We start from the raw sequence: 13,246 nt of genomic DNA, 5'->3' as shown, positions 1-13,246 counted from the left end.
ATTTGTTTCATCAATCATGAGTGACTAAACCCACAATCAAGGGTTTTGGAATCTATGATGACTTGACCTAAAAATAGGATTTTTATAGAATAAATTGTGGGTTGTATTTGTATATCTTGTTACCTCTTTCATCTTAATAGATTTCTAATCGTTACAAATATTAGAACCAACCTTATGTTTAGTTTTTTTTGAGAAAAAAAGTCTTAAATTTGGAAAAAGAGTTAATTACAAGAATTCAAGGATCTAGATTTGTCTAATGGTTAATGTTGTAGTAAGACTAACTAACTTGAGAATTTATCTATCAAAATGATGGTGAAAACTTTTAGTTCGAAAGAATAACAATTATATACATTAAACTTTGTTGAGAAATAGTTAAGTATAACATATTTTAATAAACTGATATTCTCGCAACGCAAGATGAAGTTTTGTAGTTAAACCGAAAATGGTCAAACAATCTTGGGGAACACAACCCTAGTGGATTCTCTTTAATTGATTTTAGATTAAGCATATTGTCAATTTTTACTTGACGATAAGTGATTTTCAAATCAAAACTCAAGCCTCCCCATATTTCCAATTCTATTTTGAAAGTAAGTAACTATTGATAACCGCATACGACTTAGTTTTCGTCTTATTCCCTATGGTATTCGACCCCAACCTAGTTGGGTTTTATATTTGACAATGATCATTTTATACTTCTTGATTGAGGTGTAGATTTGGGCGTATTAAATTTTGGCACTGTTGCTGGGAATATGGTTGTCAATTAAGTCAAGTGTGTATTATTTCACTCTTAATCTCATTTTCTAATTTTACTTTTTATTACTTGTTTTCATTTCTTGAAGGGTATATGTTAGTGCATACCAAGTACTCAAAGTAAGGTAGAACCATTGATTCCTTACAATATTGAGCTTGAAAAGTCATTCGAAAGAAAATGAGTGCATAAGAGCTTGAAGCGCAGAGGTTAAGTGAGATTTTCAGTTTTTGATAATCAGTTGAGTTTAGTTTGAATTTTTCAGTTTTTGGTGGCCTTAGTCTTAAAGAGTTGACTTTGGTCAACATCCAGAGATTTTGATGTTAGATTGGAATTTCGTCAGGTCCTTCATCGTTGAAAGGGTCATTTTGGTCTAGTGTGATTATATGTTTGGGCTTTTTGAGGCTTTCGTTTGGAGTTGGTGTCGTTAAGTGTTTTAGTCTTTAAGTTCTCCTTAAGGTTTGACTTTGGTCAAATTGCTTAGTAAACACGCTTGGAATTGAATTCCATCAGCGTAGTTAACTCCGGAACACTGTGTTTGGTCTAGAACAACCTTTGCTTTGGTTTTCGAGGTTATCAAGATGATTTTGTGGCTCTTAACATTTTGTTGGTAGTTTTTGAAGGTGTTGACTTTGGTCAACATTTTTACAAGACGACCCCCATTGGTTATTTCATCAATTCCATGAAGTCCGGAATGTCGTTTCTGGTCTAGTAGCATACTTGGTTTGCGCCGACGGGATTACGAACGAGTTTCAAACCCCCAACGGAGGATTTTGTCCCTTAGTGTTTTTGATGATGCAGTGTTACTTATGTAACACTGAATTTTGCCTTTGCGTTCACTTGTTTGCGTTTACGAAAGGTATGTTTGCTAGATCCTTTCGTTCGCGGACCTAGTGGGCCTCCACGTTCATGAAGGGTAGCTTGAGGCCTGGGTGTCTTTTAAAAGACATTAGCAGTCTTAAACTCCCATTTTTGACTTTGGTTTTTGGGGGATTTTGAGAGCTTTTGGTGTTAGTTTTCGGTTATTCTTGTTGGAGCGCATCAGGAAATTTCGTGGGTTCATTCCAAGGTTGTTGAATCTTCTGTTTCTCTTGATAATTTCTTCAATTTCCTCTTTATTTCCCTAATTTGAACCCTTGAGCTAAATTAAATGGGGGGGGGGGGTTAATTTGGCTTGACTAAAACTTGGTTTGTGCCCATTTTCAGGGAACAAGTTCCTTGAGTAGTTTGGGACCTTGTGAAAGAATCAATTTTGTGACTCCATTCGCGGGTTACACTTTTTATTTTTGGGGTTTTCTTGTTCTTTTTGCATTCCTTTATTGATTATCATTTTGTAGTGATTGTTTTTGTGTTCCCTTGGTGTTGTTGATAGCTTGGCACCACTTCGAAGCTCTTCGTAAGGGAAATGTGCTTGAGTGAGGTAGGCCATGGTCTCTTTTGCCTAGACTAGGCTCCTTTGGTTTGATTATATATCACATGATTTGATTGGACTTTAGGATTAACTTAGTTATTGATCCCTAGTCGATTGATAGCCATTATGTCATGACCCGAGCCTACACTCTGGATGTGGCCGGCACTCGAGAACCATTGATGGTCCCCCAACAGAAATCTCATCCTGACTGACTACAAGTGGAAGACTAGCTTGAGCATTCATAAGCATTAAATTGAAAGAAACATTTAAAAATAGTTTACTGAATCTAAAAAAAAAATTGTTGAATATACTGAGTATGAAACATAAGCTTTAAATAAAATATCTAAAACTAAATGACTCTCCCAAACTGTCTATCTATGAAGCCTCTACTATATATAGACAAGTGTCGGGACAAGACCCACAACTACTCAAATTGCTACTAATACTAACAACTCCTAAAATTGGAGTCCTCTGGAAGCAAGAAGACCTCACTCAAGAGCTGACGAGCAGATGAAGCGATCTCAACAAACTCTTGTTGAGGATCCTAAGAAAATGCATCTGCATCATTAAAAGACACAGGTCGAATGACATTAGTACATTGAATGTACAAATATGTAATATGGCTGAATAAACAAATAACTGAACTGAATGACTGAACGCAATTCACTGAATTAATACATGAACATGAAGTGAAAACCATTTAAGCTTTACAATTAGAGATGCAATAAATGTAATATGAAAATAATATACTTTACTCTGTGGGGGTTTCTCTAATCGACAACCATTACTACGAGCCTAGTAGTGATACAACGTTTCACTCACGTTGCAAGGGCCATCCTATACTTTGTCGGGGTACATGATGATATTGTAAGGATGAATCCATCTAATAGGCCTTCTTAGAGGTAGTGAGGAGTTGCATGAAGAATCAGTGCTATCCTATCTTATGCTGGCTACGTAGTTTTATGAGAATTTTGAGTTATAAAAGACTCTTATCCAATTTGGTGCTCGATACTACTCCAAAAAAAATCAATATCAATCATGCTCAATTCATTGTTTACAAAGAAAGGGACTATTACTTTACTTTACTTTTTACTTTGCTCAATCACCTTTTTACAAAGAAAGGGACTATTACTTTTTAGAAACATCAATCATACTCTTTCTTTTTCTTAACTGCCAAATATTATATATGAAACCATATGATTCTATCTTTAAAAATACTCCTTTCAAAGCATGCATTTAAAACGTATATGATACATCCGAGATCATTAAATTTCCCTTAAAACCCTTGCTCAAATCGTCTCTTTTAAAATTTCCTCAAAACTCCTCTTTACTTTCTCATAAAATCAATTTAAGATAATTGTTTGATTAAAAGATTTTCAACAACAACTCAATGAATACTCAAATGATATGGTTTATGCTAAAATGTAGACATCATCGAATCGAATCAATAAAAGCTCATGAACTTTTATCTTAAACTCACTTTAGTTTTTAACGTAAATTAAGACATGTGATTAGGACATGTAGGATCTCTCAAGGATTAATGGAGCCTTTAGGAGCTAATACAAAGAGGAGAACGTAGTCACGATTCAAAAGAACACTTTCGAAAGAAGCACGAAAATAAAAAGGACCAAGAGACCCTGGTACACTGGCTGGCATGGGGCGCCATGCCCCAAACTACATAGCAAAATTCATGGAGCTATGGGTGGCGCGCCGCACCAACCCCATACCCAGAAAATAGACGATTTTTTATTCTCAATTTAGGGTTCTAATTCATTTATAATGAAGTAAATTCTTCTAAAATCTTCTTGATTCTCAAACCTAACACTAATACAAGAGGAATCAACATAATCCCTTTGGGAAACACAACTTTTACTAAAGATCAACAACACTAAAGAATTCACAACTTCCATTGTTCAAGAATTGAACAAAATCAAGAACTTCTCAAGAACTCTTTGAATACAATGATTTAATGGATAAATTAGATGTATGGAGTGAGGATGAACGAGTACATCACAATGAGAAGCCTTACGTACTTGGAAAGAACAATGTTCTTGGCAAAAATCGATGGGATCTTGACGAATGCTCAAAACCTAGCTCTTTCTCCTCTTGAACTCTTCTCTTATTATTTTTTTCTAAGTATTTAGGAACAAAAATTATTGGTTTAGCATTTGATTAGACCCTTAAATAGGTGAGGTAAAACGTGCTAAGACTAGTGGGAAAATGAAAAGATTAAAATAACCTTTTCTAAAATGGTTGAATTGCCTTAAATAAAGAGGCTTCACTGAGATGGCCATAATGTTATACTCCAAGCTTGAAATTTAGCAAAATTTGCAGCATTGAAAATAGGACTCAAAGACCTTCAATTTGATAGCTCATGGGCCACCTAATTCTTTATGTGCTAAAAGATATGGTCGATTGAAGTTGATCAAAAACTAGAAACTGATGGTTACTCGTACAAACTTCTCTTTAGTTCTTTCAAAATCCGAGGTATTACACATTGTTGGGTTCTTTAGGTAGTTTTGACTGGAAGTCTTAGATTAGGTTGTCCTTATCCTTGTTGACTAGTTCTTTAGAAATGCTCATAGGTGGTGTGAAAATTAGGTTGTTGTGTGTTTTGGTTATTTTGGATTGGTTTGTGTGCCTTGGCGAATTCTTGATTTCTAATTTCTTTCTCGATGATTGAATTGTTGGGCCTGAGCCATGAGTTGAAAATAGAAGTTCTATGTTAGTACTCTCATGGTGTGACATGTATTCTTCCCACTTTTGTGTGCATGAAATGACCTAATTATGATGACACCTAGGAGGGTTGATATTCTGGGATGAGCTTTGATGGAAATGACATGGTTTTAGAAAGGAAAAACTTGACCTTAATGAGTTGGAAGTCTTTGAGACCCATTTAGCTTAAGAGTGATAAAAACCATTTTGACTTGATTTATTGCAACATTTCAGCTTCTTTTACTCTGATGAGTTCGATGTATCATGTCGAGCAGCCCATTGGCTTAGGCTGGGTTTCAATTTGTCATCTGGATTGATATCAAAGGTAAGCTCAATGTACCATTCTGGGTGGCCCGTGGATACATCTATTTGAGTTATGGGCTTTCGGTTAAGATTTATGTAACACCTTGGTCATTGGAAAAGGTTAAAGTGTGTTAATGGACAAGTCCACAATCCTAAAATAGACCATAAACCCTTCATAGAACCCTAAGCGGTCTGTTTAGGGGTCCACAACCCATTTAGGCTCAGTGTCCTGGCTATTTAAGGGTTCCAGGATTTGGGGACACCTGGATGGATCCCTAAATGGCTAGTGGTGACTTGTATGGCCCATTTAGGGGTCTCACCCCGTTAACTTTTACTCAAGGCAATTTTATTATGTCCCGTATGTGTTTGATACCTAAGCTATGTTGTTTTAACCCCTCTTCTAAGCCCTATATAAGTGATTTAAGTCCTAAAACTACCCATTCTAAATCATTCACCGAAATAAAAAATTTCCCTCGAAGTTTATCCCCAAAACTCTCTCTCTAAAGCAAAGGAAGAAGAACAGGAGTTTCCCTTCAAGATCTCCAATTCACCATAGCTATTGGGCCTTGATTACTAAGGTATGTTAGTATTAACCTATGGAGTCCTTTCCTCCATAGGTTCCCAAGATCTTCCAATTTTACAAGTTAGATTCTTAATTCAAAAAAGTTAGGGTTTTATTCAATCTTCATGGGTTCTCTTCAATTGTGATATTATTGATAATTTTTATTTTCTAATGCATTAATTGAAGTAATTGCACGATTTTGAGTTGAATTCACACGAATCCATGATTTTAGATTATGAACCAATGATGAAGCTTATGAATTAAGCAATATGAATTTAAGAAGATATGCATGTTTCTTTTATGAAATTGATGTAAATGTTTTGAGGATTCTTTGGGAGGAAAGTATCAATGTTATTGTGAAAGGTTTTCTCACATGTCACTATGATCATGATTGTGAAAGATATTTCTTACATATGGATTCACATTGGTGAAATGTTTTCTCATTTATGTTAAATTGTGTTTATGGAGCTATTCTATGTTTTGAATTTAAATATGTGGATTGATATCAATTATTACCTTTGCTATGTTATAATGATATTTGATTTTTATCTATTTCGTTGGGATTTTGACTTAGCACTGAGAGGGTTTTGAGGTGGAGATTCAAATAGAGTAGTCTCTAGTAGCAACTTCTAGTCCCTAACTACGTGCCTCCGTAGGATTGTCCTAAATGACCTAGCTAGTGGATCTGCTTTAGCAAAAGATGATATGTACGGATGCTACCTTGGAAAGTAGAATCCCCTTCTTTCGGTATGAGGGATATACCAGATTTGATGATATAACTCTCATGGTCTTATTGTAAGTTAAAGCTAATAAATATCCCACAAAACAAACATGTTTTTTTCAAAGCTTTCTTATGTCTCTTATTTTCAAATGTGTTGATCATATCTTATGGTTTATATGTTATTGCTTCTTTAAGCTTTCAAATGTACAAATATTGGTCACGCATTACCTATTTAAACCATTCGAATTTTACCAAAAGGGTTTATGTGCTCAATTGCACCTAAATTCTTATCATCTCTATCCATTTTTCGTAAGGATGATAAATCATGTTATCATATCTATTTTTATGCATTCCTATCATAGTTAGTACATTTCATGTACTAATTCATAGTTGTGCGTACATTGTTTCACTAATGTAGGGTCCGATGCTCCTACCTCTCACACTCGTGGCTAGTTTATCATTTGACACTTGAGGATTTGGAAGTCCTCATGATTTGAGGACCGAGACACTTTATTTCCTTCTTAATATCAGTTTTCATACTTTGTACGTGATGTATGAGTTACATCCCAATCACTTCTCTATGATGTAATTTATGTCTTGTTGAGACTACGTTAGAATTCCGCTTTGTCAAACTCTTTTACGATATAAGACTAAAACTTTTGAAATCCTTATATATATTATCTTGTATGATGTATGCTATGTGTCTTATATAGAGCTTTTAGGGATTCTAAACACCATGTTGCACCTAGGACATACTTTGGGTCATGACAAAGTTGGTATTCAAAGAACAAAGTTTAGAAAGGTCCTAGGATGTCTCACAAGCCATGTCAAGTAGAGTCTTGTTCATGAATGTAAAGCACACCAGATTTATGAATAAGAGTCTATAAGATGTTTAGGAAATTCCTTTTTTTTCATCATTCAAAAGTAATGCTTTATAGTTTAACTCTATATGTCTCTCTCTTAATCCTTGTTTGTTGCTTTTCATTATATCGCCCCTCGAAGAGAATACTTTAGAAAGCATGTGGGTGAGAATGTGGAATAAGAAGCTCCTCCAGTTCTATTTGATCCTTTGGCCGAGGAAGTAAGTCATGCTGAATTTCGAGCCACTTTTTAAGTGTGGCTCAAGCTATGACGGCTCAAGACAATAGACACTAATGTTCTTGTGAACCCAAATGAAGGTACAACGGCGACAATGATAAGGGAATTCACTAGGATAAATCCTATGACATTCCATGGTTTTAAGGTTGATGAGGATCTCCAAGAGTTCATTGATAAGATTTACAATATAGTTGAATTATTGGAGTGACTATGGTTGAGAAGGCAGAGTTGGCCGATTATCAACTTAATGGTGTTGCTCAAGTTTGGTTTGAACAATGGTAGGAAAAAAAGGTGGTTGGTGTGGGTCCTCTTGATCAGGAGAAGTTCGAGTTTGCTTTTCTTGATAGGTTCTTTCCCCTTGAGATGAGGGAGGTAAAAGTACTTGAATTGTGTATGCTTTAATGTTCACTTAATTAGCTAGGTATGCTCCAACTATGGTTGCCAACTCTAGGGCAAGAATGAGTAAATTTGTTTCGATTGTGTCCGAAATGGTGGTTAAGGAATGCCTTACCACCATTCTCATTAAGTAAATGTATTTATAGTTTAATGACACAGCCTAACAAATTGAATAGAAGAATCTCAAGAAAAGATCTAGGGAGGCAAAGAGGGTAATGACCGGTGATGGTCTTCACATTCGAGGTCTAATGCATATGGCTGTTCAAAATTCCAACAAAGGTTTTTCCAGTCAAGGTTCCTCTACTGTTTCGACTCCTAAGTTCAACAAAGAAATGATGTCTAACCCTAAGTCTCAAGGAGAAAATGGATCATCGGTTCCTGCATGCCAAAAGTGTGGAAAGAGTCATTCGAGAAGATGTTTGATGAGTACGAATAATTTCTTTGGTTTCACTTCAAACTCATCGTGAGCAAGAGGGTTCTCCCAATGTAGTTACCGGTATGTTGAAAGTCATTCATCTTGATGTTTATTCTTTGCTTGATCCCGGTGCTACCTTGTCTTTTGTGACGCCATATGTGGCAATAAGGTTTAATATTTCTCTGAATGTGTTGTTAGATCCATTTTTCGTCTCTACTCCTATTGGTGAATCTATTCTGGCTAAGAGAGTCTATAGAAACTGTCATGTCTCCTTATCCCATAGAGTCACTCATGTTGATCTTGTAGAGCTTGATATGCTAGATTTTGATATTATTCTTGGTATGGATTGGTTGCATTCATGTTATGCTTCCATTGATTGTAGAACCCGAGTGATCAAGTTTCAATTTCCAAATGAGCCTGTCCTAGATTGGAAATTCTATGCCTTAGGGTCAATTTGTTTCTTTTCTTAAAGCTAGAATAATTATCTCTAAGGGTTGCATATATTATCTAGTTTGAGTTAGGGATACAGATTTTGAAACCCCTACTCACGAGTCGGTCCCCATTGTTAATGAGTTTCTGGAAGTGTTTCCTGATGATCAACCTAGTGTTCCTCCTAAAAGGGAAATAAACTTTGGTATTGACCTTCTCCCAGATATGCAACCTATCTCTATCGCTCCTTATTGTATGACTCTGGCAGAACGTATGGAATTGAAAGAGAAACTGAAGGACTTTTTGGATAAGGCTTTCATCCAACCGAGTATCTCTCCATGGGGTGCTCCAGTAAAGATAGTTCACATCGTATGTTTATTGACTACCAAAAATTGAACAAGGTTACCATTAAGAATAAGTATCCTCTTCCAAGGATAGGTGATTTGTTTGACCAACTCGAAGGAGCGAGTTACTTCTCTAAGATCAACTTTCGGTTGGGTTATCACTAATTGAGGGTGAAACAAGATGACATTCCAAAAATGTCTTTTCAAACTCGGTATGGTCATTACGAATTTTTGGTAATTTCGTTTGGTTTGACTAATGCTTTGGCTGAATTTATGAACTCGATGAAAAAAATATTTAGACAATATATTGACATGTTTGTGATTGTGTTTATCGATGACATTTTGATTTATTCAAGGAATGAGGATGAGCACATCTATCATTTGAGGATTGTGCTGCAAGTTCTCAAGGACCAACAACTCTGTGCAAAATTTAGTAAATGTGAATTTTAGTTGAGATCCATGGATTTCTTGGTCACATTGTTTCTGGTAAGGGTTTTGAGGTAGATCCTAAGAAGACGAACGTGGTTAAGAGTTGGCCTAGTCCTCTATCCCCTTCTGATATTCAAAGTTTTTTGGGTTTTGCTGGTTATTATAGAAGGTTTGTTGAAGAGTTTTCTTCGATTTCCTACCATTAACACTGACCTAAAATAAAGTTAAGCTCTTATGGTCAGAACCGTGTGAGAAGATTTTCCAAGAGTTTAAAGATAGACTTACCTCCGCTCTGGTGTTGACTTTATCATAGGGATCAGTTGGGTTTGTTGTTTATTGTGATGCCTCAAGGATAGTCCTAGGGTGTGTTCTTATGAAAAATGAGAAGGTTATTGCTTATGCTTCAAGGCAACTTAAAGTTCATGAAAAGAACTACCCTACCCATGATTTGTAGCTAGCGACGGTTGTGTTTGCCTTAAAGATTTGGAGGTATTACTTATACGATGTTCATGTTTATATCTTTACCGACCACAGGAGTTTGCACTATGTGTTCAAGCAAAATGATCTAAATCTTCACCAAAGGAGGTGTGTTCAGTTGATAAAGGATTACGACATGAGTGTTCTCTATCATCCCGGTAAGACGAATATGGTGGCGGATGCTCTTAATCGATTATCAATGGGTAGTGTTGTTCAAGTTGAGGAAGGTAAAAAGGAGTTTGTTTGTGATATTCATGGATCTGCCCAATTGGGTGTTCGATTAATTGATTCTAATGAAAGCATTGTTAGTGTTTATAATGGATTGAAAGCCAAGCAAGGTATTGATCCGATTTTGGTTGAATTGAAGGAAGCAATACATAAAAAGTATGTTGAGGATTTCTGCTAAGGGGGAGATTGTGTGCTTTGATATTAAGGTCGGTTGTCTGTTCCCAATTTTGATGATTTGAGAGAGAAGATCTTATGAGAAGCCTATATTTCTTGATATTCCATTCACCCGGGAGCCACCAAGATGTACCGTGACTTACGGGAGGTCTATTAGTAGAATGGGATGAAGAAGGATATTGTGGAGTTTTTTCCCAAGTGTTCTAATTGTCAACAAGTGAAAGTCGAGCATCAAAAGTTGGGAGGTTCGTCCCAACATATAGTATTCCTACTTGAGGTGGGAATATTTGAATATGGACTTTATTGTGGGACCCGATGACAACATGACATAATTTAGGTTATTGTAGATCACATGAAGAAGTCATCTCATTTTATTCTCGTCAAGTTTTCTTATTCACCAGAGTACTATGGTAAGTTGTATTTCAGGGAAATAGTTAGGTTGTATGGAGTTTTCCTATCCATCATCTCCGATCGTGGTACCCAATTCACTTCTCAATTTTTGAAGTCTTTCCAAAAGGGTCTTGGTACTCGTATTAAGCTTAGTACGATCTTTCTTCCTCAAACTAATAAGCAAGTAGAGCATACTATTCAAATTTTGGAAGATATGTTGAGAGCTTGTGTGATTGACTTCAAGGGTAATTGGGATGATCATTTGCCTCAGATTGATTTGGCTTATAATAATAGCTATCATTCAAGCATTGGTATGGCTCCATTTGAGGCTCTTTATGGTAGGAGGTATAGATATCCTATTGGTTGGTTCGAGGTTGGTGATATTGCTTTGGTAGGTCCCTAATCTGTACATGAGGCTTTGGAGAAAGTTCAACTTATTAGAGAACGGTTGAAAATGGCTCAAAGTCGACAAAAGTCTTATGCCGATGTTAGAAGGAGAGATCTTGAATTTTCTATAAATGATTGGGTCTACTTGAAAATTTCAACCATGAAGGGTGTGATGAAATTGGTAAAGTTGCTTTTGAACTTGATTTGCCTAATGACTTAGCATCGGTGCATCTAGTTTTCCATGTCTCGTTGTTGAAGAAATATGTTGGTGATCCAACATTGATTATACAATTGAAGAGTCTTGGTATAAATGAAAGTATTTCTTATGAAGAAGTTCCGGGGTAGATTTTGGACCGACAAGTTAAAAAGTTGAGACATAAGGAAGTTGCATCCGTAAAAGTGTTGTGGATGAATCAAAGGGTTGAGAGTGCTACTAGGGAGACCGAGACCGATATGATGTCCCGTTATCCCTATCTCTTTCCCTCCTATCCTACTCTAGCTTGAGGTATTTAGCTCCTCATGGTTCATCCTTTTTGGTTTCATGTGTCTTAATTGTTCTCATGTTTCCTCATTCATGCATACTCATAAAAACTTGAGTTTTGAGAAAATGAGTTAACTTTATTGATTTCTCCATGTTTATGTGAATTAGAGTATGAGTTGCATGTATGCCTTATGAAATGATGTTTTGAACATGTTTTAGTTGGGAGTTGATATTCCTCCTTGGTTATGTGTTGTTTATGAAGTTGTAATCTTCTTGGGTTGTTAGATATCCTCCCCTACCCCTCCTTGTGTTCTCTTCAGTTCAATTTATGGATGAATGTTCCTGAGGGGGAGATATTATAACACCTTATATTTGGAAAAGAACGAAACAATTTTTTTTAGGTTGCAAGTTGTGACTATGGTTCCCATCTATGGACCGTAGAAGCTTCTAGTGCCGTAGATTGCAACTGTAGTAAGGGAAAACTAAATTTTCCAAAATCAAGTCCTAGTACCTTTTCTACGGTTCACCAAGATGGTCTGTCAATCAATCTACGAGTCATAGATAGGGTCCGTATAAACAATTCACACTTAGTTAAATTTTGAAGTCCAAGTTGAGTTCTCTGGATAGGGTTTACAGAACATAGGAAGTCATACAGACCATAGAAGGGTTCCATCAAGGTTGGGTAAATATTAAGGTCCTAGTACTTTACTTGGTCTATAATTGACCAATACATACCGTAGAAAGTTATACTGTCTGTAGGTCTGACACATAGATAGTTCAACAGTTATTTTGCGGGGTATTTAAGTCATTTCCCTAATCATTTTAAATCAAAACTATGCCGTTTTGCCTCCTACCCTAAGACCTATATAAATACTTTTGATCCTAAAACTACCCACTTTAACCCCATTCTCCTAATTTCCCTAAACCTAACCAAATTCATTCCTTAAATTCCTCTCAACCTAAGGAAGAAGTAGAAGAAGCTAGGATTCAATTTCAAGTCTCCAATCCTCCATTCTTTTTGGGCTTTTAACACCAAGAAATGTTAGTATTAACCTATGGAGTCCTTTCTTCCATATGGTTCTTAAAATCTCCAATTTTGTAAAGATATATTCTCAATTCAAGTTAGGGCATTATTCAATCTTCATGGGTTCTTTTCAATCTTGATCATATTGATTGTTTTCTATTGATTTATGCATGAATTGAAGTAATTGTTTGTTTTTAAGTTGAAATCATATGAACTCATGCATGACCCATTAATTTTAGACTATGAAAACATAATTAAGATTACGAACTATGGAAGATGAATTTATGAAGATATGCATGCTCTTTTTATGAAATTGATGTAAATGATTTAAGGTTGCTTTGAAAGTAAAGCATCGATGTTGTTATTGTTGTGAAAGGTTATCCTCACATAAAGTATTCATAGGTTTGAAAGGTTTTCTCACCTAAGTTGAATCAAGATTTAGGAGCTATTCTAAATGAACTCTAGCTTGGATTGGCTACTTAATTGTGTATTTCCATTGATAATAAGATGGGTA

The sequence above is a fragment of the Solanum verrucosum genome, unplaced genomic scaffold (assembly GCF_900185275.1).
Source record: "Solanum verrucosum unplaced genomic scaffold, falcon-dt-bn FXZP01000131.1, whole genome shotgun sequence".
Lineage (NCBI taxonomy): Eukaryota > Viridiplantae > Streptophyta > Magnoliopsida > Solanales > Solanaceae > Solanum > Solanum verrucosum.
This window is presented reverse-complemented; position numbering follows the sequence as displayed.